This window comes from Entelurus aequoreus, linkage group LG03 (assembly GCF_033978785.1).
Source record: "Entelurus aequoreus isolate RoL-2023_Sb linkage group LG03, RoL_Eaeq_v1.1, whole genome shotgun sequence".
Classification (NCBI taxonomy): Eukaryota; Metazoa; Chordata; class Actinopteri; order Syngnathiformes; family Syngnathidae; genus Entelurus; species Entelurus aequoreus.
The window spans coordinates 84,710,619-84,737,458 of record NC_084733.1 but is presented as its reverse complement, the minus strand read 5'-3'; the positions used below and the strand labels follow the sequence as shown (position 1 = coordinate 84,737,458).

At 42.9% G+C, this 26,840-nt stretch overlaps 37 non-coding genes across 37 annotated transcripts; all 37 read left to right on the top strand.

Annotated features, from left to right (window-relative positions):
• The first annotated feature begins 321 nt into the window (after positions 1-321).
• On the top strand, positions 322-409 carry trnay-gua (transfer RNA tyrosine (anticodon GUA)). Its single transcript is given in 2 exon segments — positions 322-358; positions 374-409. It is a non-coding gene; the product is annotated as a tRNA-Tyr (tRNA).
• A 349-nt stretch (positions 410-758) lies between these two features.
• trnay-gua (transfer RNA tyrosine (anticodon GUA)) lies at positions 759-847 on the top strand. The gene is given in 2 exon segments: positions 759-796; positions 812-847. It is a non-coding gene; the product is annotated as a tRNA-Tyr (tRNA).
• A 351-nt stretch (positions 848-1,198) lies between these two features.
• trnay-gua (transfer RNA tyrosine (anticodon GUA)) lies at positions 1,199-1,286 on the top strand. Its single transcript is given in 2 exon segments — positions 1,199-1,235; positions 1,251-1,286. It is a non-coding gene; the product is annotated as a tRNA-Tyr (tRNA).
• Positions 1,287-1,623: 337 nt separating this feature from the next.
• On the top strand, positions 1,624-1,711 carry trnay-gua (transfer RNA tyrosine (anticodon GUA)). Its single transcript is given in 2 exon segments — positions 1,624-1,660; positions 1,676-1,711. It is a non-coding gene; the product is annotated as a tRNA-Tyr (tRNA).
• Positions 1,712-2,061: 350 nt separating this feature from the next.
• trnay-gua (transfer RNA tyrosine (anticodon GUA)) lies at positions 2,062-2,149 on the top strand. The gene is given in 2 exon segments: positions 2,062-2,098; positions 2,114-2,149. It is a non-coding gene; the product is annotated as a tRNA-Tyr (tRNA).
• Positions 2,150-2,698: 549 nt separating this feature from the next.
• Positions 2,699-2,786, top strand: trnay-gua (transfer RNA tyrosine (anticodon GUA)). The gene is given in 2 exon segments: positions 2,699-2,735; positions 2,751-2,786. It is a non-coding gene; the product is annotated as a tRNA-Tyr (tRNA).
• Positions 2,787-3,129: 343 nt separating this feature from the next.
• Positions 3,130-3,217, top strand: trnay-gua (transfer RNA tyrosine (anticodon GUA)). Its single transcript is given in 2 exon segments — positions 3,130-3,166; positions 3,182-3,217. It is a non-coding gene; the product is annotated as a tRNA-Tyr (tRNA).
• Positions 3,218-3,583: 366 nt separating this feature from the next.
• trnay-gua (transfer RNA tyrosine (anticodon GUA)) lies at positions 3,584-3,671 on the top strand. Its single transcript is given in 2 exon segments — positions 3,584-3,620; positions 3,636-3,671. It is a non-coding gene; the product is annotated as a tRNA-Tyr (tRNA).
• Positions 3,672-3,988: 317 nt separating this feature from the next.
• On the top strand, positions 3,989-4,076 carry trnay-gua (transfer RNA tyrosine (anticodon GUA)). The gene is given in 2 exon segments: positions 3,989-4,025; positions 4,041-4,076. It is a non-coding gene; the product is annotated as a tRNA-Tyr (tRNA).
• Positions 4,077-4,393: 317 nt separating this feature from the next.
• trnay-gua (transfer RNA tyrosine (anticodon GUA)) lies at positions 4,394-4,481 on the top strand. Its single transcript is given in 2 exon segments — positions 4,394-4,430; positions 4,446-4,481. It is a non-coding gene; the product is annotated as a tRNA-Tyr (tRNA).
• Positions 4,482-4,837: 356 nt separating this feature from the next.
• trnay-gua (transfer RNA tyrosine (anticodon GUA)) lies at positions 4,838-4,925 on the top strand. The gene is given in 2 exon segments: positions 4,838-4,874; positions 4,890-4,925. It is a non-coding gene; the product is annotated as a tRNA-Tyr (tRNA).
• A 538-nt stretch (positions 4,926-5,463) lies between these two features.
• On the top strand, positions 5,464-5,551 carry trnay-gua (transfer RNA tyrosine (anticodon GUA)). The gene is given in 2 exon segments: positions 5,464-5,500; positions 5,516-5,551. It is a non-coding gene; the product is annotated as a tRNA-Tyr (tRNA).
• Positions 5,552-5,894: 343 nt separating this feature from the next.
• trnay-gua (transfer RNA tyrosine (anticodon GUA)) lies at positions 5,895-5,982 on the top strand. Its single transcript is given in 2 exon segments — positions 5,895-5,931; positions 5,947-5,982. It is a non-coding gene; the product is annotated as a tRNA-Tyr (tRNA).
• A 361-nt stretch (positions 5,983-6,343) lies between these two features.
• On the top strand, positions 6,344-6,431 carry trnay-gua (transfer RNA tyrosine (anticodon GUA)). Its single transcript is given in 2 exon segments — positions 6,344-6,380; positions 6,396-6,431. It is a non-coding gene; the product is annotated as a tRNA-Tyr (tRNA).
• Positions 6,432-6,980: 549 nt separating this feature from the next.
• trnay-gua (transfer RNA tyrosine (anticodon GUA)) lies at positions 6,981-7,068 on the top strand. Its single transcript is given in 2 exon segments — positions 6,981-7,017; positions 7,033-7,068. It is a non-coding gene; the product is annotated as a tRNA-Tyr (tRNA).
• A 343-nt stretch (positions 7,069-7,411) lies between these two features.
• trnay-gua (transfer RNA tyrosine (anticodon GUA)) lies at positions 7,412-7,499 on the top strand. The gene is given in 2 exon segments: positions 7,412-7,448; positions 7,464-7,499. It is a non-coding gene; the product is annotated as a tRNA-Tyr (tRNA).
• A 361-nt stretch (positions 7,500-7,860) lies between these two features.
• trnay-gua (transfer RNA tyrosine (anticodon GUA)) lies at positions 7,861-7,948 on the top strand. The gene is given in 2 exon segments: positions 7,861-7,897; positions 7,913-7,948. It is a non-coding gene; the product is annotated as a tRNA-Tyr (tRNA).
• Positions 7,949-8,258: 310 nt separating this feature from the next.
• Positions 8,259-8,346, top strand: trnay-gua (transfer RNA tyrosine (anticodon GUA)). The gene is given in 2 exon segments: positions 8,259-8,295; positions 8,311-8,346. It is a non-coding gene; the product is annotated as a tRNA-Tyr (tRNA).
• Positions 8,347-8,663: 317 nt separating this feature from the next.
• trnay-gua (transfer RNA tyrosine (anticodon GUA)) lies at positions 8,664-8,751 on the top strand. Its single transcript is given in 2 exon segments — positions 8,664-8,700; positions 8,716-8,751. It is a non-coding gene; the product is annotated as a tRNA-Tyr (tRNA).
• A 348-nt stretch (positions 8,752-9,099) lies between these two features.
• On the top strand, positions 9,100-9,187 carry trnay-gua (transfer RNA tyrosine (anticodon GUA)). Its single transcript is given in 2 exon segments — positions 9,100-9,136; positions 9,152-9,187. It is a non-coding gene; the product is annotated as a tRNA-Tyr (tRNA).
• Positions 9,188-9,607: 420 nt separating this feature from the next.
• On the top strand, positions 9,608-9,695 carry trnay-gua (transfer RNA tyrosine (anticodon GUA)). The gene is given in 2 exon segments: positions 9,608-9,644; positions 9,660-9,695. It is a non-coding gene; the product is annotated as a tRNA-Tyr (tRNA).
• A 765-nt stretch (positions 9,696-10,460) lies between these two features.
• On the top strand, positions 10,461-10,548 carry trnay-gua (transfer RNA tyrosine (anticodon GUA)). Its single transcript is given in 2 exon segments — positions 10,461-10,497; positions 10,513-10,548. It is a non-coding gene; the product is annotated as a tRNA-Tyr (tRNA).
• A 502-nt stretch (positions 10,549-11,050) lies between these two features.
• On the top strand, positions 11,051-11,138 carry trnay-gua (transfer RNA tyrosine (anticodon GUA)). The gene is given in 2 exon segments: positions 11,051-11,087; positions 11,103-11,138. It is a non-coding gene; the product is annotated as a tRNA-Tyr (tRNA).
• A 256-nt stretch (positions 11,139-11,394) lies between these two features.
• trnay-gua (transfer RNA tyrosine (anticodon GUA)) lies at positions 11,395-11,482 on the top strand. Its single transcript is given in 2 exon segments — positions 11,395-11,431; positions 11,447-11,482. It is a non-coding gene; the product is annotated as a tRNA-Tyr (tRNA).
• A 613-nt stretch (positions 11,483-12,095) lies between these two features.
• Positions 12,096-12,186, top strand: trnay-gua (transfer RNA tyrosine (anticodon GUA)). The gene is given in 2 exon segments: positions 12,096-12,132; positions 12,151-12,186. It is a non-coding gene; the product is annotated as a tRNA-Tyr (tRNA).
• Positions 12,187-12,537: 351 nt separating this feature from the next.
• Positions 12,538-12,625, top strand: trnay-gua (transfer RNA tyrosine (anticodon GUA)). Its single transcript is given in 2 exon segments — positions 12,538-12,574; positions 12,590-12,625. It is a non-coding gene; the product is annotated as a tRNA-Tyr (tRNA).
• Positions 12,626-13,752: 1,127 nt separating this feature from the next.
• trnay-gua (transfer RNA tyrosine (anticodon GUA)) lies at positions 13,753-13,843 on the top strand. Its single transcript is given in 2 exon segments — positions 13,753-13,789; positions 13,808-13,843. It is a non-coding gene; the product is annotated as a tRNA-Tyr (tRNA).
• A 334-nt stretch (positions 13,844-14,177) lies between these two features.
• Positions 14,178-14,265, top strand: trnay-gua (transfer RNA tyrosine (anticodon GUA)). Its single transcript is given in 2 exon segments — positions 14,178-14,214; positions 14,230-14,265. It is a non-coding gene; the product is annotated as a tRNA-Tyr (tRNA).
• Positions 14,266-14,524: 259 nt separating this feature from the next.
• On the top strand, positions 14,525-14,612 carry trnay-gua (transfer RNA tyrosine (anticodon GUA)). Its single transcript is given in 2 exon segments — positions 14,525-14,561; positions 14,577-14,612. It is a non-coding gene; the product is annotated as a tRNA-Tyr (tRNA).
• Positions 14,613-14,865: 253 nt separating this feature from the next.
• On the top strand, positions 14,866-14,953 carry trnay-gua (transfer RNA tyrosine (anticodon GUA)). Its single transcript is given in 2 exon segments — positions 14,866-14,902; positions 14,918-14,953. It is a non-coding gene; the product is annotated as a tRNA-Tyr (tRNA).
• Positions 14,954-15,210: 257 nt separating this feature from the next.
• On the top strand, positions 15,211-15,298 carry trnay-gua (transfer RNA tyrosine (anticodon GUA)). Its single transcript is given in 2 exon segments — positions 15,211-15,247; positions 15,263-15,298. It is a non-coding gene; the product is annotated as a tRNA-Tyr (tRNA).
• A 7,485-nt stretch (positions 15,299-22,783) lies between these two features.
• On the top strand, positions 22,784-22,871 carry trnay-gua (transfer RNA tyrosine (anticodon GUA)). The gene is given in 2 exon segments: positions 22,784-22,820; positions 22,836-22,871. It is a non-coding gene; the product is annotated as a tRNA-Tyr (tRNA).
• Positions 22,872-23,624: 753 nt separating this feature from the next.
• trnay-gua (transfer RNA tyrosine (anticodon GUA)) lies at positions 23,625-23,712 on the top strand. The gene is given in 2 exon segments: positions 23,625-23,661; positions 23,677-23,712. It is a non-coding gene; the product is annotated as a tRNA-Tyr (tRNA).
• Positions 23,713-23,969: 257 nt separating this feature from the next.
• On the top strand, positions 23,970-24,057 carry trnay-gua (transfer RNA tyrosine (anticodon GUA)). Its single transcript is given in 2 exon segments — positions 23,970-24,006; positions 24,022-24,057. It is a non-coding gene; the product is annotated as a tRNA-Tyr (tRNA).
• A 219-nt stretch (positions 24,058-24,276) lies between these two features.
• trnay-gua (transfer RNA tyrosine (anticodon GUA)) lies at positions 24,277-24,364 on the top strand. Its single transcript is given in 2 exon segments — positions 24,277-24,313; positions 24,329-24,364. It is a non-coding gene; the product is annotated as a tRNA-Tyr (tRNA).
• A 256-nt stretch (positions 24,365-24,620) lies between these two features.
• Positions 24,621-24,708, top strand: trnay-gua (transfer RNA tyrosine (anticodon GUA)). Its single transcript is given in 2 exon segments — positions 24,621-24,657; positions 24,673-24,708. It is a non-coding gene; the product is annotated as a tRNA-Tyr (tRNA).
• A 261-nt stretch (positions 24,709-24,969) lies between these two features.
• Positions 24,970-25,057, top strand: trnay-gua (transfer RNA tyrosine (anticodon GUA)). Its single transcript is given in 2 exon segments — positions 24,970-25,006; positions 25,022-25,057. It is a non-coding gene; the product is annotated as a tRNA-Tyr (tRNA).
• The last annotated feature ends 1,783 nt before the right edge of the window (positions 25,058-26,840 follow it).

The window sequence follows — 26,840 nt, the reverse complement described above, 5'->3', positions numbered from 1 at the left end:
CAGAGAAAGAGGCTCCAAAAAGTATAGACAAGACAAGACAAAGAGAGCAAGCAGGGAGAAGACTGGAGGGGGAAACAAATGCGACCGCCCTGACCAAGCGCCGAGCCAGAATACAGAACAGATGAAGTAGTTAAGTTACGATTGAAATTAATGTAAAAATGTTTGCTTCGCAGAGGGAGACTGTAGAGGTGAATTGCTATAATTTTTAGGTCGCTGGTTCCAAATCCGGCTCAGACGAGAAAACATTAATAATGACGAGGGCGGTCGCGGCAGTTGGCGTGGTTAAATTCGAGCCCTGCAATACGTTTCCTAGCTTTCATCCCTTCGATAGCTCAGTTGGTAGAGCGGAGGACTGTAGTGACAAAGTGCTGAAATCCTTAGGTCGCTGGTTCAAATCCGGCTCGAAGGACATTTTTAGAGAGTTTACATACACGGAGGACAGTGCAGAGAAAGAGTTCCAAAAAGTATAGACAAGACAAGACAAAGAGAGCAAGCAGGGAGAAGACTGGAGGTGTAAAAATGCGACCGCCCACACAGAGAGCCAACCTAGAATACAGTTAAAGTAGTTAAGTTACAGTTTGAAATTTATATAAAAATGTTTGCTTCACAGAGGGAGACTGTAGAGGTGAATTGCTATAATTTTTAGGTTGCTGGTTCCAAATCCGGCTCAGAGGAGAAAACATTAATAATAACAAGGGCGGTCACGGCAGTAGGCGCGGTTACATCCGAACCCTGCAATATGTTCTGTCCCTTTCATCCCTTCGATAGCCTCAGTTGGTAGAGCGGAGGACTGTAGTGACAAAGTGCTGAAATCCTTAGGTCGCTGGTTCAAATCCGGCTCGAAGGACACTTTTAGAGAGCTTCCATACATGGAGGACAGTGCAGAGAAAGAGGCTCCAAAAAGTATAGACAAGACAAGACAAAGAGAGCAAGCAGGGAGAAGACTGGAGGGGGAAACAAATGCGACCGCCCTGACCAAGCGCCGAGCCAGAATACAGATGAAGTAGTTAAGTTACGATTGAAATTATGTAAAAATGTTTGCTTCGCAGAGGGAGACTGTAGAGGTGAATTGCTATAATTTTTAGGTCGCTGGTTCCCAAATCCGGCTCAGACGAGAAAACATTAATAATGGCGAGGGCGGGTCGCGGCAGTTGGCGTGGTTAAATTCGAGGCCTGCAATACGTTTCCTACCTTCATCCCTTCGATAGCTCAGTTGGTAGAGCGGAGGACTGTAGTGACGAAGTGCTGAAATCCTTAGGTCGCTGGTTCAAATCCGGCTCGAAGGACATTTTTAGAGAGTTTACATACATGGAGGTCAGTGCAGAGAAAGAGTTCCAAAAGTATAGACAAGACAAGACAAAGGGAGAAGACTGGAGGGGGAAAAATGCGACCGCCCTCACCAAGAGCCAAGCCAGAATACAGATAAAGTAGTTAAGTTACGGTTTGAAATGTATGTAAAAATGTTTGCTTCGCAGAGGGAGACTGTAGAGGTGAATTGGTATAATTTTTAGGTTGCTGGTTCCAAATCCGGGACAAAGGAGAAAACATTAATAATAACGAGGGCGGTCACGGCAGTAGGCGCGGTTACATCCGAACCCTGCAATATGTTCTGTCCCTTTCATCCCTTCGATAGCTCAGTTGGTAGAGCGGAGGACTGTAGTGACAAAGTGCTGAAATCCTTAGGTCGCTGGTTCAAATCCGGCTCGAAGGACACTTTTAGAGAGCTTACATACATGGAGGACAGTGCAGAGAAAGAGGCTCCAAAAAGTATAGACAAGACAAGACAAAGAGAGCAAGCAGGGAGAAGACTGGAGGGGAAAAAATGCGACCGCCCTGACCAAGAGCCAAGCCAGAATACAGATAAAGTAGTTAAGTTACGGTTTGAAATTAATGTAAAAATGTTTGTTTCGCAGAGGTAGACTGTAGAGGTGAATTGCTATAATTTTTAGGTCGCTGGTTCCAAATCAAGCTCAGATGAGAAAACATTAATAATGACGAGGGCGGTCGCGGCAGTTGGCGTGGTTACATTCGAGCCCTGCAATACGTTTCCTAGCTTTCATCCCTTCGATAGCTCAGTTGGTAGAGCGGAGGACTGTAGTGACAAAGTGCTGAAATCCTTAGGTCGCTGGTTCAAATCCGGCTCGAAGGACATTCTTAGAGAGTTTACATACATGGAGGACAGTGCAGAGAAAGAGCTCCAAAAAGTATAGACAAGACAAGACAAAGAGAGCAAGCAGGGAGAAGACTGGAGGTGTAAAAATGCGACCGCCCTCACCAAGAGCCAACCTAGAATACAGTTAAAGTAGTTAAGTTACGGTTTGAAATTAATGTAAAAATGTTTGCTTCGCAGAGGGAGACTGTGGAGGTGAATTGGTATAATTTTTAGGTTGTTGGTTCCAAATCCGGCTCAGAGGAGAAAACATTAATAATAACGAGGGAGGTCACGGCAGACAAGACAAGACAAAGAATGTGACCGCCCTCACCAAGAGCCAAGCCAGAACACAGATAAAGTAGTTAAGTTACGATTTGAAATTTATGTAAAAATGTTTGCTTCGCAGAGGGAGACTGTAGAGGTGAACTGCTATAATGTTTAGGTCGCTGGTTCCAAATCCGGCTCAGACATTAATAATGACGAGGGCGGTCGCAGCAGTTGGCATGGTTACATTCGAACCCTGCAATACATTCACAACTTTTCATCCCTTCGATAGCTCAGTTGGTAGAGCGGAGGACTGTAGTGACAAAGTGCTGAAATCCTTAGGTCGCTGGTTCAAATCCGGCTCGAAGGACATTTTAGAGAGCTTACATACATGGAGGACAGTGCAGAGAAAGAGCTCCAAAAAGTGTAGACAAGACAAGACAAAGAGAGCAAGCAGGGAGAAGACTGGAGGGGGAAAAAAATGTGACCGCCCTCACCAAGAGCCAATACAGATAAAGTAGTTAAGTTACGGTTTGAAATTTATGTAAAAATGTTTGCTTCGCAGAGGGAGACTGTAGAGGTGAATTGCTATAATTTTTAGGTTGCTGGTTCCAAATCCGGCTCAGAGGAGAAAATATTAATAATAACGAGGGCGGTCACGGCAGTAGGCGCGGTTACATCTGAACCCTGCAATATGTTCTGTACCTTTCATCCCTTCGATAGCTCAGTTGGTAGAGCGGAGGACTGTAGTGACAAAGTGCTGAAATCCTTAGGTCGCTGGTTCAAATCCGGCTCGAAGGACATTTTTAGAGAGCTTACATACATGGAGGACAGTGCAGAGAAAGAGCTCCAAAAAGTATAGACAAGACAAGACAAGACAAAGAGAGCAAGCAGGGAGAAGACTGGAGGGGTAAAAATGTGACCGCCCTCACAGAGAGCCAACCTAGAATACAGTTAAAGTAGTTAAGTTACGGTTTGAAATTGATGTAAAATTGTTTGCTTCGCAGAGGGAGGTAGACAGGTAGACTGTAGAGGTGAATTGCTATAATTTTTAGGTCGCTGGTTACAAATCAAGCTCAGACGAGTAAACATTAATAATGACGAGGGCGGTCGCGGCAGTTGGCGTGGTTACTTTCGAGCCCTGCAATATGTTTCCTAGCTTTCATCCCTTCGATAGCTCAGTTGGTAGAGCGGAGGACTGTAGTGACAAAGTGCTGAAATCCTTAGGTCGCTGGTTCAAATCTGGCTTGAAGGACATTTTTAGAGAGCTTACATACATGCTCCAAAAAGTATAGACAAGACAAGACAAAGGGAGAAGACTGGAGGGGAAAAAATGCGACCGCCCTCACCAAGAGCCAAGCCAGAACACAGATAAAGTAGTTAAGTTACGATTTGAAATTTATGTAAAAATGTTTGTTTCGCAGAGGTAGACTGTAGAGGTGAATTGCTATAATGTTTAGGTCGCTGGTTACAAATCAAGCTCAGACGAGAAAACATTAATAATGACGAGGGCGGTCGCGGCAGTTGGCGTGGTTACTTTCGAGCCCTGCAATATGTTTCCTAGCTTTCATCCCTTCGATAGCTCAGTTGGTAGAGCGGAGGACTGTAGTGACAAAGTGCTGAAATCCTTAGGTCGCTGGTTCAAATCCGGCTCGAAGGACATTTTTAAAGAGCTTACATACATGCTCCAAAAAGTTTAGACAAGACAAGACAAAGGAAGAAGACTGGAGGGGGAAAAATGCGACCGCCCTCACCAAGAGCCAAGCCAGAATACAGATAAAGTAGTTAAGTTACGGTTTGAAATGTATGTAAAAATGTTTGCTTCGCAGAGGGAGACTGTAGAGGTGAATTGGTATAATTTTTAGGTTGCTGGTTCCAAATCCGGCTCAGAGGAGAAAACATTAATAATAACGAGGGCGGTCGCGGCAGTAGGCGCGGTTACATCTGAACCCTGCAATATGTTCTGTACCTTTCATCCCTTCGATAGCTCAGTTGGTAGAGCGGAGGACTGTAGTGACAAAGTGCTGAAATCCTTAGGTCGCTGGTTCAAATCCGGCTCGAAGGACACTTTTAGAGAGCTTCCATACATGGAGGACAGTGCAGAGAAAGAGGCTCCAAAAAGTATAGACAAGACAAGACAAAGAGAGCAAGCAGGGAGAAGACTGGAGGGGGAAACAAATGCGACCGCCCTCACCAAGCGCCGAGCCAGAATACAGAACAGATGAAGTAGTTAAGTTACGATTGAAATTAATGTAAAAATGTTTGCTTCGCAGAGGGAGACTGTAGAGGTGAATTGCTATAATTTTTAGGTCGCTGGTTCCAAATCCGGCTCAGACGAGAAAACATTAATAATGACGAGGGCGGTCGCAGCAGTTGGCGTGGTTAAATTCGAGGCCTGCAATACGTTTCCTAGCTTTCATCCCTTCGATAGCTCAGTTGGTAGAGCGGAGGACTGTAGTGACAAAGTGCTGAAATCCTTAGGTCGCTGGTTCAAATCCGGCTCGAAGGACATTTTTAGAGAGTTTACATACATGGAGGACAGTGCAGAGAAAGAGTTCCAAAAAGTATAGACAAGACAAGACAAAGGGAGAAGACTGGAGGGGAAAAAATGCGACCGCCCTCACCAAGAGCCAACCTAGAATACAGTTAAAGTAGTTAAGTTACGGTTTGAAATTAATGTAAAAATGTTTGCTTCGCAGAGGGAGACTGTGGAGGTGAATTGGTATAATTTTTAGGTTGTTGGTTCCAAATCCGGCTCAGAGGAGAAAACATTAATAATAACGAGGGAGGTCACGGCAGACAAGACAAGACAAAGAATGTGACCGCCCTCACCAAGAGCCAAGCCAGAACACAGATAAAGTAGTTAAGTTACGATTTGAAATTTATGTAAAAATGTTTGCTTCGCAGAGGGAGACTGTAGAGGTGAACTGCTATAATGTTTAGGTCGCTGGTTCCAAATCCGGCTCAGACATTAATAATGACGAGGGCGGTCGCAGCAGTTGGCATGGTTACATTCGAACCCTGCAATACATTCACAACTTTTCATCCCTTCGATAGCTCAGTTGGTAGAGCGGAGGACTGTAGTGACAAAGTGCTGAAATCCTTAGGTCGCTGGTTCAAATCCGGCTCGAAGGACATTTTTAGAGAGCTTACATACATGGAGGACAGTGCAGAGAAAGAGCTCCAAAAAGTGTAGACAAGACAAGACAAAGAGAGCAAGCAGGGAGAAGACTGGAGGGGAAAAAAATGTGACCGCCCTCACCAAGAGCCAATACAGATAAAGTAGTTAAGTTACGGTTTGAAATTTATGTAAAAATGTTTGCTTCGCAGAGGGAGACTGTAGAGGTGAATTGCTATAATTTTTAGGTTGCTGGTTCCAAATCCGGCTCAGAAGAGAAAATATTAATAATAACGAGGGCGGTCACGGCAGTAGGCGCGGTTACATCTGAACCCTGCAATATGTTCTGTACCTTTCATCCCTTCGATAGCTCAGTTGGTAGAGCGGAGGACTGTAGTGACAAAGTGCTGAAATCCTTAGGTCGCTGGTTCAAATCCGGCTCGAAGGACATTTTTAGAGAGCTTACATACATGGAGGACAGTGCAGAGAAAGAGCTCCAAAAAGTATAGACAAGACAAGACAAAGAGAGCAAGCAGGGAGAAGACTGGAGGGGTAAAAATGCGACCGCCCTCACAGAGAGCCAACCTAGAATACAGTTAAAGTAGTTAAGTTACGGTTTGAAATTGATGTAAAATTGTTTGCTTCGCAGAGGGAGGTAGACAGGTAGACTGTAGAGGTGAATTGCTATAATTTTTAGGTCGCTGGTTACAAATCAAGCTCAGACGAGAAAACATTAATAATGACGAGGGCGGTCGCGGCAGTTAGCGTGGTTACATTCGAGCCCTGCAATACGTTTCCTAGCTTTCATCCCTTCGATAGCTCAGTTGGTAGAGCGGAGGACTGTAGTGACAAAGTGCTGAAATCCTTAGGTCGCTGGTTCAAATCCGGCTCGAAGGACATTTTTAGAGAGTTTACATACATGGAGGACAGTGCAGAGAAAGAGCTCCAAAAAGTATAGACAAGACAAGACAAAGAGAGCAAGCAGGGAGAAGACTGGAGGTGTAAAAATGCGACCGCCCTCACCAAGAGCCAACCTAGAATACAGTTAAAGTAGTTAAGTTACGGTTTGAAATTAATGTAAAAATGTTTGCTTCGCAGAGGGAGACTGTGGAGGTGAATTGGTATAATTTTTAGGTTGTTGGTTCCAAATCCGGCTTAGAGGAGAAAACATTAATAATAACGAGGGAGGTCACGGCAGACAAGACAAGACAAAGAATGTGACCGCCCTCACCAAGAGCCAAGCCAGAACACAGATAAAGTAGTTAAGTTACGATTTGAAATTTATGTAAAAATGTTTGCTTCGCAGAGGGAGACTGTAGAGGTGAACTGCTATAATGTTTAGGTCGCTGGTTCCAAATCCGGCTCAGACATTAATAATGACGAGGGCGGTCGCAGCAGTTGGCATGGTTACATTCGAACCCTGCAATACATTCACAACTTTTCATCCCTTCGATAGCTCAGTTGGTAGAGCGGAGGACTGTAGTGACAAAGTGCTGAAATCCTTAGGTCGCTGGTTCAAATCCGGCTCGAAGGACATTTTTAGAGAGCTTACATACATGGAGGACAGTGCAGAGAAAGAGCTCCAAAAAGTGTAGACAAGACAAGACAAAGAGAGCAAGCAGGGAGAAGACTGGAGGGGAAAAAAATGTGACCGCCCTCACCAAGAGCCAATACAGATAAAGTAGTTAAGTTACGGTTTGAAATTTATGTAAAAATGTTTGCTTCGCAGAGGGAGACTGTAGAGGTGAATTGCTATAATTTTTAGGTTGCTGGTTCCAAATCCGGCTCAGAGGAGAAAATATTAATAATAACGAGGGCGGTCACGGCAGTAGGCGCGGTTACATCTGAACCCTGCAATATGTTCTGTACCTTTCATCCCTTCGATAGCTCAGTTGGTAGAGCGGAGGACTGTAGTGACAAAGTGCTGAAATCCTTAGGTCGCTGGTTCAAATCCGGCTCGAAGGACATTTTTAGAGAGCTTACATACATGGAGGACAGTGCAGAGAAAGAGCTCCAAAAAGTATAGACAAGACAAGACAAAGAGAGCAAGCAGGGAGAAGACTGGAGGGGTAAAAATGCGACCGCCCTCACAGAGAGCCAACCTAGAATACAGTTAAAGTAGTTAAGTTACGGTTTGAAATTGATGTAAAATTGTTTGCTTCGCAGAGGGAGGTAGACAGGTAGACTGTAGAGGTGAATTGCTATAATTTTTAGGTCGCTGGTTACAAATCAAGCTCAGACGAGAAAACATTAATAATGACGAGGGCGGTCGCGGCAGTTGGCGTGGTTACATTCGAGCCCTGCAATACGTTTCCTAGCTTTCATCCCTTCGATAGCTCAGTTGGTAGAGCGGAGGACTGTAGTGACAAAGTGCTGAAATCCTTAGGTCGCTGGTTCAAATCCGGCTTGAAGGACATTTTTAGAGAGCTTACATACATGCTCCAAAAAGTATAGACAAGACAAGACAAAAGGGAGAAGACTGGAGGGGAAAAAATGCGACCGCCCTCACCAAGAGCCAAGCCAGAACACAGATAAAGTAGTTAAGTTACGATTTGAAATTTATGTAAAAATGTTTGCTTCGCAGAGGGAGACTGTAGAGGTGAATTGCTATAATGTTTAGGTCGCTGGTTCCAAATCCGGCTCAGACATTAATAATGACGAGGGCGGTCGCAGCAGTTGGCGTGGTTACATTCGAACCCTTCAATACATTCACAACTTTTCATCCCTTCGATAGCTCAGTTGGTAGAGCGGAGGACTGTAGTGACAAAGTGCTGAAATCCTTAGGTCGCTGGTTCAAATCCGGCTCGAAGGACATTTTTAGAGAGCTTACATACATGCTCCAAAAAGTATAGACAAGACAAGACAAAGGGAGAAGACTGGAGGGGAAAAAATGCGACCGCCCTCACCAAGAGCCAAGCCAGAATACAGATAAAGTAGTTAAGTTACGGTTTGAAATGTATGTAAAAATGTTTGCTTCGCAGAGGGAGACTGTAGAGGTGAATTGCTATAATTTTTAGGTCGCTGGTTCCAAATCCGGCTCAGACGAGAAAACATTAATAATGACGAGGGCGGTCGCGGCAGTTGGCGTGGTTAAATTCGAGCCCTGCAATACGTTTCCTAGCTTTCATCCCTTCGATAGCTCAGTTGGTAGAGCGGAGGACTGTAGTGACAAAGTGCTGAAATCCTTAGGTCGCTGGTTCAAATCCGGCTCGAAGGACATTTTTAGAGAGTTTACATACATGGAGGACAGTGCAGAGAAAGAGCCCAAAAAGTATAGACAAGACAAGACAAAGAGAGCAAGCAGGGAGAAGACTGGAGGGGTAAAAATGCGACCGCCCACACAGAGAGCCAACCTAGAATACAGTTAAAGTAGTTAAGTTACGGTTTGAAATTGATGTAAAAATGTTTGCTTCGCAGAGGGAGACAGTAGAGGTGAATTGCTATAATTTTTAGGTTGCTGGTTCCAAATCCGGCTCAGAGGAGAAAACATTAATAATAACGAGGGCGGTCACGGCAGTAGGCGCGGTTACATCCGAACCCTGCAATATGTTCTGTCCCTTTCATTCCTTCGATAGCTCAGTTGGTAGAGCGGAGGACTGTAGTGACAAAGTGCTGAAATCCTTAGGTCGCTGGTTCAAATCCGGCTCGAAGGACACTTTTAGAGAGCTTACATACATGGAGGACAGTGCAGAGAAAGAGGCTCCAAAAAGTATAGACAAGACAAGACAAAGAATGTGACCGCCCTCACCAAGAGCCAAGCCAGAACACAGATAAAGTAGTTAAGTTACGATTTGAAATTTATGTAAAAATGTTTGCTTCGCAGAGGGAGACTGTAGAGGTGAACTGCTATAATGTTTCGGTCGCTGGTTCAAATCCGGCTCGAAGGACATTTTTAGAGAGCTTACATACATGGAGGACAGTGCAGAGAAAGAGCTCCAAAAAGTGTAGACAATACAGATAAAGTAGTTAAGTTACGGTTTGAAATTTATGTAAAAATGTTTGCTTCGCAGAGGGAGACTGTGGAGGTGAATTGCTGAAATTCGAACCCTGCAATATGTTCTGTACTTTTCATCCCTTCGATTGCTCAGTTGGTAGAGCGGAGGACTGTAGTGACAAAGTGCTGAAATCCTTAGGTCGCTGGTTCAAATCCGGCTAGAAGGACATTTTTAGAGAGCTTACATACATGGAGGACAGTGCAGAGAAAGAGGCTCCAAAAAGTATAGACAAGACAAGACAAAGAGAGCAAGCAGGAAGAAGACTGGAGGGGTAAAAACGTGACCGCCCTCACCAAGAGCCAAGCCAGAATACAGATAAAGTAGTTAAGTTACATTTTGAAATTTATGTAAAAATGTTTGTTTCGCAGAGGGAGACTGTAGAGGTGAATTGCTGAAATGTTTAGGTCGCTGGTTCAAATCCGGCTCGAAGGACATTTTGGTTTGGTTTGGTTGGGGGCGTGGTTGGGGGCGTGGTTATTTACAGCTAGAATTTACCATATATTATTACATATATATATATTTATGTATGAAATACTTGACTTTCAGTGAATTCTAGCTATATATATATATATATATATATATATATATATTTTTTTTTTTTTATTTACATAGAAAAAAAATAATAATACTTGAATTTCAGTGTTCCGGTGGCTACCCATTAGAAGGCATTATTGTACTGTTTAACTTCTCCGTTCATTGGGCAGGCAAGCTGTTTATATTGTGGGAAAGCGGACGTGAGAACAGGCTGTCCCCACTCAGTCTCAGGTCCGCATTGAGCTGGAGGGGGCGTGGCCTCCAGCTCCGACTGAATACCGGGAGTTTGTCGGGAGAAAATCTCTGCCGGGAGGTTGTTGGGAGAGGCGCTGAATACCGGGATTCTCCCGCTAAAAACGGGAGGGTTGGCAAGTATGCTGGTTCAAATACCTTCATCCCTTCGATAGCTCAGTTGGTAGAGCGGAGGACTGTAGTGACAAAATGCTGAAATCCTTAGGTCGCTGGTTCAAATCCGGCTCGGAGGACATTTTGGTTTGGTTTGGTTGGGGGCGTGGTTGGGGGCGTGGTTATTTACAGCTAGAATTTACCAATTTGAGTATTTCATATATATATATATATATATATATATATATATATATATATATATATATATATATATATATATATATATATATACATATATATATATATATATATATATATATATATATATATATATATATATATATATATATATATATATATATATATATATATATATATATATATATATATATTTATGTATGAAATACTTGACTTTCAGTGTTCCGGTGGCTATCCATTAGAAGGCATTATTGTCCTGTTTAACTTCTCTGTTCATTGGGCAGGCAAGCTGTTTATATTGTGGGAAAGCGGACGTGAGAACAGGCTGTCCCCACTCAGTCTCAGGTCCGCATTGAGCTGGAGGGGGCGTGGCCTCCAGCTCCGACTGAATACCGGGAGTTTGTCGGGAGAAAATCTCTGCCGGGAGGTTGAATTACCTTCATCCCTTCGATAGCTCAGTTGGTAGAGCGGAGGACTGTAGTGACAAAATGCTGAAATCCTTAGGTCGCTGGTTCAAATCCGGCTCGAAGGACATTTTTAGAGAGCTTACATACATGGAGGACAGTGCAGAGAAAGAGGCTCCAAAAAGTATAAACAAGACAAAGAGAGAAATCAGGGAGAAGACTGGAGGGGTAAAAATGAGACCGCCCTCACCAAAGCCAAGCCAGAATACAGATAAAGTAGTTAAGTTACGTTTTGAAATTCATGTAAAAATGTTTGCTCCGCAGAGGGAGACCGTAGAGGTGAATTGCTGAAATGTTTAGGTCGCTGGTTCAGATCCCTTCATCCCTTCGATAGCTCAATTGGTAGAGCGGAGGACTGTAGTGACAAAGTGCTGAAATCCTTAGGTCGCTGGTTCAAATCCGGCTCGAAGGACATTTTGGTTTGGTTTGGTTGGGGGCGTGGTTGGGGGCGTGGTTATTTACAGCTAGAATTTACCATATATTATTACATATATATATATTTTTAACATGTAAAGCGACTTTGAGTACTTAGAAAAGCGCTATATAAATCCCAGGTATTATTATTATATATTTATGTATGAAATACTTGACTTTCAGTGAATTCTAGCTATATATATATATATATATATATATATATATATATATATATATATATATATATATATATATATATATATATATTTTTTTTTTTTTTTATTTACATAGAAAAAAAACAAAAAAAACTTGAATTTCAGTGTTCCGGTGGCTATCCATTAGAAGGCATTATTGTCCTGTTTAACTTCTCCGTTCATTGGGCAGGCAAGCTGTTTATATTGTGGGAAAGCGGACGTGAGAACAGGCTGTCCCCACTCAGTCTCAGGTCCGCATTGAGCTGGAGGGGGCGTGGCCTCCAGCTCCGACTGAATACCGGGAGTTTGTCGGGAGAAAATCTCTGCCGGGAGGTTGTCGGGAGAGGCGCTGAATACCGGGATTCTCCCGCTAAAAACGGGAGGCTTGGCAAGTATGCTGGTTCAATTACCTTCATCCCTTCGATAGCTCAGTTGGTAGAGCGGAGGACTGTAGTGACAATTAAGTGCTGAAATCCTTAGGTCGCTGGTTCAAATCCGGCTCGAAGGACACTTTTAGAGAGTTTACATACATGGAGGACAGTGCAGAGAAAGAGGCTCCAAAAAGTATAGACAAGACAAGACAAAGAGAGCAAGCAGGGAGAAGACTGGAGGGGAAAAAAATGTGACCGCCCTCACCAAGAGCCAAGCCAGAATACAGATAAAGTAGTGAAGCTACGGTTTGATATGCATGTAAAAATGTTTGCTTCGCGGAGGAAGACAGTAGAGGGGAATTGCTGACATTTTTAGGTCGCTTGTTCCAAATCCGGCTCAGCGGAGAAAACATTAATAAGGACGAGGGCGGTCACGGCAGTTGGCGCGGTTACATTCGAACCCTGCAATTCGTTCTCGACCTTTCATCCCTTCGATAGCTCAGTTGGTAGAGCGGAGGACTGTAGTGACAAAGTGCTGAAATCCTTAGGTCGCTGGTTCAAATCCGGCTCGAAGGACATTTTGGTTTGGTTTGGTTGGGGGCGTGGTTATTTACAGCTAGAATTTACCAATATGAGTATTTCATATATATTTCATATATATTTATGTATGAAATACTTGACTTTCAGTGAATTCTAGCTATATATATATATATATATATATATATATATATATATATATATATATATATATATATATATATATATATATATATATATATATATATATATATATATATATATATATATTATTTTATTTACATAGAAAAAAAAAAAAATACTTGAATTTCAGTGTTCCGGTGGCTATCCATTAGAAGGCATTATTGTCCTGTTTAACTTCTCCGTTCATTAGGCAGGCAAGCTGTTTATATTGTGGGAAAGCGGACGTGAGAACAGGCTGTCCCCACTCAGTCTCATGTCCGCATTGAGCTGGAGGGGGCGTGGCCTCCATCTCCGACTGAATACCGGGAGTTTGTCGGGAGAAAATCTCTCAGAAATAGGCTTAGGAATGCGATAAAAGCTAGTTTTATCTCTCCCACTTCGATTGTAGGCGGTTGAAAATCGCACACGTCGTCGGCAGGAACGGTCAACAACATCGTGTTTACAAACGAAGCCTACCAATGTTGTCACTGGCAATGCATCATGGGAAATGTAGTACAACTACAAGCCTTCTTTACTTCAATCAAAGTGAGGGGGAAAATAACAATGTGTCTATTGGATAACTTTGGGGCAATGCTCACAAATAAGGCAAAATAGGTCCAAACACAAATGTTCTTACTTTTCAATACATGAACGACCATACTTGCCAACCCTCCTGTTTTTAGCGGGAGAATCCCGGTATTCAGCGCCTCTCCTGACAACCTCCCGGCAGAGATTTTCTCCCGACAAACTCCCGGTGTTCAGCCGGAGCTGGAGGCCACGCCCCTTCCAGCTCAATGCGGACCTGAGACTGAGTGGGGACAGCCTGTTCTCACGTCCGCTTTCCCACAATATAAACAGCTTGCCTGCCCAATGACGTCATAACATCTGGGGCTTTTAGAGAGTAGAGTGCACAAATGGCACACAACAAGAGAGGCGCTGAATACAGGGATTCTCCCGCTAAAAACGGGTGGGTTGGCAAGTATGCTGGTTCAATTACCTTCATCCCTTCGATAGCTCAGTTGGTAGAGCGGAGGACTGTAGTGACAATTAAGTGCTGAAATCCTTAGGTCGCTGGTTCAAATCCGGCTCGAAGGACATTTTTAGAGAGCTTACATACATGGAGGACAGTGCAGAGAAAGAGGCTCCAAAAAGTATAAACAAGACAAAGAGAGCAATCAGGGAGAAGACTGGAGGGGTAAAATTGTGACCGCCCTCACCAAGAGCCAAGCCAGAATACAGATAAAGTAGTGAAGCTACGGTTTGATATGTATGTAAAAATGTTTGCTTCGCGGAGGAAGACAGGAGAGGGGAATTGCTGACATTTTTAGGTCGCTGGTTCCAAAGGAGAAAACATTAATAAGGACGAGGGCGGTCACGGCAGTTGGCGCGGTTACATTCGAACCCTGCAATTCGTTCTCGACCTTTCATCCCTTCGATAGCTCAGTTGGTAGAGCGGAGGACTGTAGTGACAAAATGCTGAAATCCTTAGGTCGCTGGTTCAAATCCGGCTCGAAGGACATTTTTAGAGAGCTTACATACATGGAGGACAGTGCAGAGAAAGAGGCTCCAAAAAGTATAGACAAGACAAGACAAAGAGAGCAAGCAGGGAGAAGACTGGAGGGGAAAAAATGCGACCGCCCTCACCAAGAGCCAAGCCAGAATACAGATTAAGTAAAGTTACGGTTTGAAATTTATGTAAAAATGTTTGTTTCGCATAGGGAGACTGTAGAGGTGAATTGCTGAAATGTTTAGGTCACTGGTTCAAATCTGTTCATCCCTTCGATAGCTCAGTTGGTAGAGCGGAGGACTGTAGTGACAAAGTGCTGAAATCCTTAGGTCGCTGGTTCAAATCCGGCTCGAAGGACATTTTTAGAGAGCTTACATACATGGAGGACAGTGCAGAGAAAGAGGCTCCAAAAAGAAAAGACAAGACAAAGAGAGCAAGCAGGGAGAAGACTGGAGGGGTAAAAATGAGACCGCCCTCATTTAGAGCCAATAGAGATAAAGTAGTTAAGTTACGATTTAAAATGTATGTAAAAATGTTTGCTTCGCAGAGGGAGACTGTACAGGTGAATTGCATAAATTCGAACCCTGCAATACGTTCTGCACCTTTCATCCCTTCGATAGCTCAGTTGGTAGAGCGGAGGACTGTAGTGACAAAATGCTGAAATCCTTAGGTCGCTGGTTCAAATCCGGCTCGAAGGACATTTTTAGAGAGCTTACATACATGGAGGACAGTGCAGAGAAAGAGGCTCCAAAAAGTATAAACAAGACAAAGAGAGAAATCAGGGAGAAGACTGGAGGGGTAAAAATGTGACCGCCCTCACCAAGAGCCAAGCCAGAATACAGATAAAGTAGTTAAGTTACGTTTTGAAATTTATGTAAAAATGTTTGCTCCGCAGAGGGAGACCGTAGAGGTGAATTGCTGAAATGTTTAGGTCGCTGGTTCAGATCCCTTCATCCCTTCGATAGCTCAGTTGGTAGAGCGGAGGACTGTAGTGACAAAGTGCGGAAATCCTTAGGTCGCTGGTTCAAATCCGGCTCGAAGGACATTTTGGTTTGGTTTGGTTGGGGGCGTGGTTATTTACAGCTAGAATTTACCAATTCGAGTATTTCATATATATATATATATATATATATATATATATATATATATATATATATATATATATATATATATATATATATATATATATATATTTATGTATGAAATACTTGACTTTCAGTGAATTCTAGCTATATATATATATATATACATATATATATATATATATATATATATATATATATATATATATATATATATATATATATATATATATATATATATGTATATATATATATATATATATATATATATATATATACACATACATATATATATATATATATATGTATATATATATATATATATATATATATATATATATATATATATATATATATATATATATATATATATATATATATATATATATATATATATATATGTATATATATATATATATATATATATATATATATTGTTGCGTCGACCAGCATTCCTTTAATGGGGAATTCAATTTGCTAGTCTCTCCCAGATTCTTTTTATGGCAATACGCTGATGTTTATATTCAATCTCCAGGCAATAGTTGGTATTTTGTAGTTTATTCTCAAAGCTTAGAGGACAAACCTGAGACCAACCCAGCACCCAAGCGTTCCCTAGCCCGGTCCAGATCGGTCTCCCCACACCTCCTGTCCCCCCAAGCTCAGCACTGCCCTGTGCTCCTTATCTAAGGAATGTTATGGCAGTCTCAACAGCGCTCTGCCTGTCTACTCAAGGACACTCGAATCCAAGCACTTTGTACCACACGAGACATTAGCTGATGTAAATATGACTATAGGAGTTTTAGAAAGAAGTAACACTTAAATATGGATATGATTCTGATCTGCTTCCATCAATCCCCCTTTAAGATCTTCTAATAAGATCTTTAATACTTGTACAAAACTTATAAAGCACGCCCCACATTAAAGTAGGTGCTGTTTTTTTTCTTTAAGCAAGCTAGCAATAAAACAACAGCTTATTTACATGGGAGATAGATGGAGGGAGTCCACGTCAATGTCGTCATGGTCAGGGAAGTAAACCAACAATTCTCGAAAGTCTTAAAGTTACCACTTTGCTAGACCCCCTTTAGTGACACTTAGCCCAAGGGGCTGTGCGGTTCTGGATGGTCTTGAGGGAGGTTGTTCAGCAAGTCCCTCAACTGTGTCACGAGTCAGGTTGGTTAGTCTCAATGACGGCGGGGAGTTAGAGAGGCCGCTGAAACAGGAGTTCCAAGGGGTGTTAATTTGGTGACTGGGGTCATCAGTCTAGCCATAGCACAAAGCCCAACGGCTGACGTCGGGATTCTAATGTACAATCTGTGCTCCCCACAACACCAGAATAAGTCAGCTCGTGCCCAAGGGCCTATCCTAGAGCCATCTATCAGTGTGGTGCACCAGTAACGGTTAATGTCACCCAATTTGTTGGGGGACGAAGAGGGTCCTGTAATTTGAAAACGCGTGTAATTCAGCTTTTGGGCCACAAAGGGAAGAAGTCGGGTGGCATTGTCAACAGAAGGGTACACATGTCAGTCAACTTAAAAGGGGCGGGGTAAGTGTGGGAAAAGGGACGTCCAGCGGAAGAAGCAACACAGTCACCCAGGTTTTGGCCTCCACCTGAGCCACAGGTTGTCTGCATCCGCTCCTAAGGTCAAAGTTACCAGGCCTTCGGTGGTGATGTCATTAGCACGCACAGATGTGAGAGCCTGTGAAACACCACCGAGGTGGGGTGGTACTTTAGGTGCTACAGAGGGTGTAGAGGTAGTTAACGCCCTCTCAAGGACATTAATTTTAATAATTCCTTTAGCGTCTGTATCAGTCAGGTCAAGCCCCAAAACAACATAAAAGGGACGATGGGCACAACTTACCAGAGTATGTTGTCTGCATCCGACACCAATGGTTCAGGGTTGAGTCGTAACAAATATAGAGGTTATTACCACGGTAATAGCTATTGTGTCCCCCGTAATTAATCACACTGCACAGGTCAAAAAATAAGTCTTGCTATCCCCTTTGACCCAGTCTATTTAAAGTCCGCTGTATGTTCTTAGACACTTGTCAGTCACTGTCGTCAGGAAGGATGAACTGAGACACAAAGACAGTAAAACACGCCCAAGCACCAGTCCGTCAGGTAACACTACCAAGTGTAACATCCTGCCTTTCGTCTATCAATATCAGAGTAATTTAGGTAACAAAACGGGGATAAACATCAAACTTTTCACTTAATGTAACGACACAGATAGTTATGCTGCAAACAAGCAAGAAAAACTAAGAAACATTTAGCATACTGGATTGGTCTCACACAAGGATATACAATATAGAAGTTGAAAAGAGTAATGTAGGTAGAAAATCTCTCTCGTCTCCTGGGCTGAGGGGCAGATGATGTGGCGATGTCAGCAATGACATCCCCTGGTGATCTGTCAGGTTCTTCAGCTATAGTGCAGAGGGAGAGGTGGTACCAGGTGTCCCCTCCACCAGCCAGTCGAAGGGCGTGGGACGTCCGTTCTACGACCTAGAAGGGACCAGTCCACCTGGGCTCCGTCCACTTGCGTTTGATGACCTTGATCTTGACCCTCTCAGCGGGCGGAAGGGAATCTGTACAGAAGAACTGGCACACAAATTCTGCAATTTTTTGTGTAAAATACCATTTTGGTTTTACGCTGAGTCCTCCTTCCATGGGGGGCTGCTGGTCCTGGGCTGACCTGTATGCAACTCATAGGGTGAAAAACTCAAAGGGCGGTAAAACAGTTTTATTCACGGACCTTCGAATGATCATTAACGCTAATTGCAACATGTCAATCCAATTAAATTTGGTCTGTGCACAGATTTTAGCCAATTAGTTTTTTATGTTCTGGTCCATCCTTTCAACCTTGCCTTGGGACTCAGGATGGTACCCCAAACCTGTGTTCTAGTCCGAAAGCCTTTTCGACCAAGGCTAAGTGAGTATTTTTTTTTTTAATGGTTGCCGTTGTCTGACCTAATCTTTTTGGGGAAACCATGTCGGGGTACTAGGTCATTCACAAGTCATTTATTACTGATATTGCATCCTCTTTTGAGGTTGTTGTTGCTTCCGGCCAACCACTGTGATTGTCAACACAAGTCAGTACGTACCTTTCCCCTTGTACCGTATTGATCATATCAGTGAAGTCAAAGACTATACATGGTTCACCCTCACCTCCTCCATTTTCTAAATTTGATCTATTAAACTACTATCGATGTGTAAAATCGTTATTTTCAAATTAAAATTAGTTATAACTTCTTACCCACGGGAAAAACGTTAAAACTATGGAATGTGTCAGAGTCGGATGATTGTCGATTTTGTTCCAAGGAGTCTGTATCCACCCTCACTCACCCCCTTCTGTTTCTGAAAAAAGGACTGTGTTAGTCATACTATCACTTTCAGAAACATCTCAGAAAAAGGTCAGCTAATAGTCAAGTAGCGGAGGACAGGTCATGTTTGAGGTCAATGATTGTCTCTTTAGCCTCTATGGTCCACTGGGGGGTGTTGTTAGGGTAGGGGACCCCTTAGCAATATCACAATTAACTCAAACTCAACTAAACCCTAGCTTTTATGTAACTTATTCAATATGGTGAAAGTAACAAATATGCTTATATTTATATTGTCACCAATACTAGAAAAATACTACCCTTGTGGCGAATGCTTTAGCAATAGTATTTTGAAATTTTACCACACCTGGTAGCCCCAATAATTCATTAGGTCAAGCTCATGTTGTAGAAAGTTGAATGATGCGGACACGTTTGTTACTGAATACTTTCTATCAGACTTCTGCCATGGCAACTTTGTGTATGTAATGAGCAACTATAATTATTTGATATGCTTAAATGTGTAATGTGTCGTTTTAGCTCAGCTGTTGTGTAGCTGCTAGCTCCTCGTAGCCTACAGGTGTCTAAAGTGCAGCCCATAGTTATGTGTTTAACATAACCATGGGCTAAACCTAAACAATTGAAAATGTGGTATTTGGGTGTCGGTGTAATGTTTGGCAGCTACGCCGTGTCTTATCATTGGACCTAAGTTCTTTGGTTTTGTAGGCGAGACAGAGAGCAAGGGAACAATGTGGGACACAATTGTGTCCATCTTATACCATGCTAGCTGTTGCAAAGATAGGTCAACATGAGCAGCCACACCTTGAGTTCCAACATATATAAATAATCATAACATATGGCGAGTCGGGTGGCAGAACACACGGAAGCATCTCAGTCAGTCAGGGTTTTCACCGTTAGAGCCATTCCTGTTGTTTCAGGCTGTGGTATGCTTGGTAGTGGTGTCGCAGCTGGGTGGTTCAGCCGTACAGTCACGACTCCAGTGACCAGGCTGGTCACAGCCAAAACAGTGTCTACCCCAGACCGGCTTTGAAGCATCGTGTTGTCCACCACCCGAGTCCAACCGCACGTCTGTTGAGGATTCTTTCCTCCACCTGTTGGAACTCAAAAGCAAGGTCACCCACTGCTGAATATACCCTAGCTGATCTTTGACCTTTTGGTTCTTTTAACCTTTTATCTTCAGCGATCTGTAATTTAAGTAGTCGTTTCCTTGTTGCTCTGTCATTAGCCCTATTTTGCATGGGATGAATAAAATGTCCTGCCATATATTGTTTTTGGCACCGTGTATATCAGGGTTAACTTTGTCCAAAGTGTTTGGCCAAAGGTTCCCTCCCGGAGGTACAGGTGGGAAACAATGTCAACAATGGCTTGCATGTATGCATCGGCAAGAGACTTATATTAAAGCAGGCCCCTATAATTGTCATGTGTCAAAAATGTCTGGTGTGCACCGCCCTCTGCTGGAGGAAAATGGTCAGACTTGCAAAATAAGCGGTTAATACTTTCTCTTTTAACGTTGATGTTCCAGGTAATTTAATGTTCAGTGAATGTATAGGATAGGCCGATGTCGTTGTGGCTTGTACAGCCCTTTGAGACACTTGTGATTTAGGGCTATATAGATAAACATTGATTGATTGATTGATTGATGGTTGATGGTTGATGGTTGATTATATGACCAAAATGAACTTATTTCATTTATTCATTCATTTTCTATCGCACTCATAGTTTTATTCCATTTTGCATCTAATTATTCCTATTGATTTCTTCCCATTTCACTCAAACAACTAAACAAACAAACAAATAAACAAACTTGCAGCTAACCACAATCAACAGCATATCATTTACGAATACCTTCATTTGTCACTTTCTCATCTTTTCTTCACTTTCGTTTTCCTTTACAAACAACATCCTGTATCCATCTCTTCCTTACACTTCACACAATGTTTCTATTTTCTGTTCTCCTAGAAACCATTCACATAACGTAAGGTTATAAACATCCTTTTCCCATATTTTCTCAAACCATCCTCTTCACCCTCAATCTTCCTTCACCTGCTCTCTTTTTCTCTCTCTCTCCTTCTCACTGGAGTAGGGGGCGGTGGCCTAGTCAAAGTCTGGGCGGGTCGTTTGAATTATCTTGCGCATGCGCGGCAGGCAAAACACCAATCAGTCTAGTCTGTCCTATTTGTCTCATTAATCATCGGTTCTTTTGCTGCATTTCGTTTTTCCACGTAATCCCCGTTTACTTTTATCATACGCCAAACTCTTAAATTCTCGAGCACCAACCCTGTTCCATTTTAACCAGCGCGCGCGCACACACACACACACACACACACACACACACACACACACACACACACACACACACACACACACACACACACACACACACACACACACACACACACACACACACACACACACACACACACACACACACACACACATGTGTAAGCACATGAGCAAGCAAGCGCTTACGCACACACACGAGCACGCGTAAGCACTCCCACTCACACACACTCACCCTCAGCAGCACACTCTCTGTGTTTCACTTTACCATAAAACTTCCAGTTACTTTTTTTTATTTTATTTTACCAGACGTTTGAGTTCACGACTTTTCGAGTATTGTAAACTCCCTCTTAACCCTTTCAAGGAACGTTCTCCTTTTTTTTCTCTTTTTTTTTTTTTTTCTCTACCTGCTAGTTCCATTGTCGACAACCGTCCATTCAATTGATCATTGAACGGTAGCCAATCATCACATTTTGCCCCGCCGCCATCACATTTCTGTTTGTCACACTCCAAGGCCATTGTGTCTATATTTTCTTAATTCTATTGCCCTCAACGCAAAGGGATCTTTCAACCCGCTTCCTTAGTTTTAGTGTCTTATCACACTGGGATCTATCAACCCGCTTCTTTAGTTTTAGTGTCTTATCACACTGGGATCTATCAACCCGCTTCCTTAGTTTTAGTGTCTTATCACACTGGGATCTATCAACCCGCTTCTTTAGTTTTAGTGTCTTATCACACTGGGATCTATCAACCCGCTTCTTTAGTTTTAGTGTCTTATCACACTGGGATCTATCAACCCGCTTCCTTAGTTTTAGTGTCTTATCACACTGGGATCTATCAACCCGCTTCTTTAGTTTTAGTGTCTTATCACACTGGGATCTATCAACCCGTTGCTCTTTTAGGCGGCGACCAACTACCCAGGGTGAGCCACACCCAACTATTAGTTCACTCGTCAATGAAACTGCCCGTCACGGTAATCGAGACACAATGCCGTGAGTTGACCACTTATTTACAATTTTAATGCAATGGCAGGCTCGGCAAAAATGCAATCAATCTATCGAAATCACAGCTCTGCGTCTGGGGTACAATATAGTGTTTGACTTACAGACTTCAGGACAGACTCCTAACGCAGATTTTATCTAAAAAGAAAGGTTCTGCTCACCTTGAATTGGCCAATTGAGTCTGTCCAGAAGATTGCAAGAAGTCATCGATCAACAGCGTGCCATCTCGGACGAAGCCCCCAAAATGTTGCGTCGACAGCTCTTCCTCCCAAGGAAGTCAAAGTCTGCTGTCCACTCCCAAGTTCTTTTAATGGCAAATAAGCTGATGTTAAATTGACCACCAAAAGCAGTAGTTGGTATTTCGTTGTTTATTGTCAAAGCTTTGGCAATAATGAGACCAATCCAGCACCCAAGCGTTCCCTAGCCCGGTCCAAATCGGTCTAGCTCGGTCCCCCCCCCAAGCTCAGCACTGCCCTGTGCTCGTTATCTTAGGAATGTTATGGCAGTCTCAACAGCGCTCTGCCTGTCTACTCAAGGACACTCAAATCCAAGCACTTTGTACCACACGAGACATTAGCTGATGTAAATATGACTATAGGAGTTTTTAGAAAGAAGTAACACTTAAATATGGATATATGGAAAATATCTCGTTCCATCAATATGTATGTAAAAATGTTTGCTTCGCGGAGGAAGACAGTAGAGGGGAATTGCTGACATTTTTAGGTCGCTGGTTCCAAATCCGGCTCAGAGGAGAAAACAATAAGGACGAGGGTGGTCGCGGCAGTTGGCGCGGTTACATTCGAACCCTGCAATTCATTCTCGACCTTTCATCCCTTCGATAGCTCAGTTGGTAGAGCGGAGGACTGTAGTGACAAAGTGCTGAAATCCTTAGGTCGCTGGTTCAAATCCGGCTCGAAGGACATTTTTAGGGAGCTTACATACATGGAGGACAGTGCAGAGAGAGGCTCCAAAAAGTATAGACAAGACAAGACAAAGAGAGCAAGCAGGGAGAAGACTGGAGGGGGAAAATGCGACCGCCCTCACCAAGAGCCAAGGCAGAATAATGAGTTAAGTTACGGTTTGAGATGTATGCAAAAATGTTTGCTTCATTTTATCTTCGGACATGAGCACATGTACTGTCTCTCCAAGAGAATGCTCATGTGCAGATACCGTGGTATTCGTCACTACACGATCGTACCGGAACATACGCTCGGTCCACTCATGCGCGAAGACTACGTCACTTCATGGACTTGCAATGTTCTGTAGAGAAAATAGCTTACCTAGAAGTAAAAGGGGACAAGAATATAAACATGAACAAGGAGTAGGTTTAAAAAATGGTTTCTATTTTATTTTATTATCGCCAACTAGCGACTACTTTCACTCTTCTGTCATTGCAATTAATGACTATCTTTCATCCCTTCGATAGCTCAGTTGGTAGAGCGGGGCAATATATATATATATATATATATATATATATATATATATATATATATATATATGAAATACTCGAGTTGGTGAATTCTAGCTGTAAATAACCACGCCCCCAACCACGCCCCCCTAGGTCGCTGGTTCCAAATACGGCTTTGAGGAGAAAACATTAATAATGATGAGGGCGGTCGTGAAAGTTGGCGCGGTTACATTCGAACCCTGCAATACGTTGTCGTTCTTTCATCCCTTCGATAGTTCAGTTGGTAGAGCGGAGGACTGTAGTGACAAAGTGCTGAAATCCTTAGGTCGCTGGTTCAAATCCGGCTCGAAGGACATTTTTAGAGAGCTTACATAATGGAGGACAGTGCAGAGAAAGAGGCTCCAAAAAGTATAGACAAGACAAGACAAAGAGAGCAAGCAGGGAGAAGACTGGAGGGGAGAAAATGTGACCGCCCTCATTTAGAGCCAATACAGATAAAGTAGTTAAGTTTCGATTTAAAATGTATGTAAAAATGTTTGCTTCGCAGAGGGAGACTGTACAGGTGAATTGCATAAATTCGAACCCTGCAATACGTTCTGCACCTTTCATCCCTTCGATAGCTCAGTTGGTAGAGCGGAGGACTGTAGTGACAAAATGCTGAAATCCTTAGGTCGCTGGTTCAAATCCGGCTCGAAGGACATTTTTAGAGAGCTTACATACATGGAGGACAGCGCAGAGAAAGAGGCTCCAAAAAGTTGGTGAATTCTAGCTGTAAATAACCACGCCCCCAACCACGCCCCCCTAGGTCGCTGGTTCCAAATACGGCTTAGAGGAGAAAACATTAATAATGATGAGGGCGGTCGTGAAAGTTGGCGCGGTTACATTCGAACCCTGCAATACGTTGTCCTTCTTTCATCCCTTCGATAGCTCAGTTGGTAGAGCGGAGGACTGTAGTGACAAAGTGCTGAAATCCTTAGGTCGCTGGTTCAAATCTGGCTCGAAGGACATTTTTAGAGAGCTTACATAATGGAGGACAGTGCAGAGAAAGAGGCTCCAAAAAGTATAGACAAGACAAGAGAAAGCAGGGAGAAGACTGGAGGGGAGAAAATGCGACCGCCCTCATTTAGAGCCAAGCCAGAATACAGATAAAGTAGTTAAGTTACGATTTAAAATTTATGTAAAAATGTTTGCTTCGCAGAGGGAGACTGTAGAGGTGAATTGCATAAATTCGAACCCTGCAATATGTTCTGCACCTTTCATCCCTTTGATAGCTCAGTTGGTAGAGCGGAGGACTGTAGTGACAAAGTGCTGAAATCCTTAGGTCGCTGGTTCAAATCCGGCTCGAAGGATATTTTTAGAGAGCTTACATACATGGAGGACAGTGCAGAGAAAGAGCTCCAAAAAGTATAGACAAGACAAGACAAAGAGAGCAAGCAGGGAGAAGACTGGAGGGGAAAAAATGCGACCGCCCTCACCAAGAGCCAAGCCAGAATACAGATAAAGTAGTTAAGTTACGTTTTGAAATTTATGTAAAAATGTTTGCTTCGCAGAGGGAGACTGTAGAGGTGAATTGCTGAAATGTTTAGGTCACTGGTTCAGATCCCTTCATCCCTTCGATAGCTCAGTTGGTAGAGCGGAGGACTGTAGTGACAAAGTGCTGAAATCCTTAGGTCGCTGGTTCAAATCCGGCTCGAAGGACATTTTGGTTTGGTTGGGGCGTGGTTCTTTACAGCTAGAATTTCCCAATTCGAGTATTTCATATATATATATATATATATATATATATATATATATATATATATATATATATATATATATATATATATATATATATATATATATATATATTTATGTATGAAATACTTGACTTTCAGTGAATTCTAGCTATATATATATATATATATATATATATATATATATATATATATATATATATATATTTATTTATTTTATTTACATAGAAGAAAAAAAAACAATACTTGAATTTCAGTGTTCCGGTGGCTATCCATTAGAAGGCATTATTGTCCTGTTTAACTTCTCCGTTCATTGGGCAGGCAAGCTGTTTATATTGTGGGAAAGCGGACGTGAGAACAGGCTGTCCCCACTCAGTCTCAGGTCCGCATTGAGCTGGAGGGGGCGTGGCCTTCAGCTCCGACTGAATACCGGGAGTTTGTCGGGACAAAATCTCTGCCGGGAGGTTGTCGGGAGAGGCGCTGAATACCGGGATTCTCCCGCTAAAAACGGGAGGGTTGGCAAGTATGCTGGTTCAATTACCTTCATCCCTTCGATAGCTCAGTTGGTAGAGCGGAGGACTGTAGTGACAATTAAGTGCTGAAATCCTTAGGTCGCTGGTTCAAATCCGACATTTTTAGAGAGCTTACATACATGGAGGACAGTGCAGAGAAAGAGGCTCCAAAAAGTATAAACAAGACAAAGAGAGCAAGCAGGGAGAAGACTGGAGGGGGAAATTTTGACCGCCCTCACCAAGAGCCAAGCCAGAATACAGATAAAGTAGTGAAGTTACGGTTTGATATGTATGTAAAAATGTTTGCTTCGCGGAGGAAGACAGTAGAGGGGAATTGCTGACATTTTTAGGTCGCTGGTTCCAAATCCGGCTCAGAGGAGAAAACATTAATAACCCCTAACCCCCACCTCCCGATATTGGAGGTCTCAAGGTTGGCAAGTATGTGAACGACCTCTCTCTGATTGGGACGGCCAAAAGGTGGTGCTGGACATTTTGATCGCCGTTTGCAAAAGATTGGAAGATTGACTCAGCTTTTATGGAAGGGCTGCATTGAAATGCTGTTGACATTTGGTACGGAGCTAATTCTTGTGGTCTGTTGGCTTCCGTTGAAGGAAAAGTGGGAGTTTATAGTCTGTGGAGGGAGAGTGCGATCAGCGCGCCTGCAGGAGCAAAGGTCACCGCCTCTGCCAATGGCGTTGAGGGCGGAGCACCATCGGCTAGGGGCGGGGCATGTGTTGGACGGCGAGACACAGCTGGCAGGTGATTAGATTTCACAGGTGGTACGTGGTGATCTAATCATCTGTTGTCTTTAACAGTGAGCGGCCAGCGGAGGAGGAGGTGTTGAGAGAGACTGGAGAGAAAAAAGAGCTGAAAAGATTGTGCTTGGAAGTACATGTACAGTAAAACTCTGTTAAAGGCCTACTGAAAGCCACTACTACCGACCACGCAGTCTGATAGTTTATGTATCAATGATGAAATCTTAACATTGCAACACATGCCAATACGGCCGGGTTAACTTATAAAGTGCAATTTTAAATTTCCCGCTAAACTTCCGGTTGAAAACGTCTATGTATGATGACGTATGCGCGTGACGTCAATCGTTGAAACGGAAGTATTCGGACACCATTGTATCTAATACAAAAAAGCTCGGTTTTCATCGCAAAATTCCACAGTATTCTGGACATCTGTGTTGGTGAATCTTTTGCAATTTGTTTAATGAACAATGAAGACTGCAAA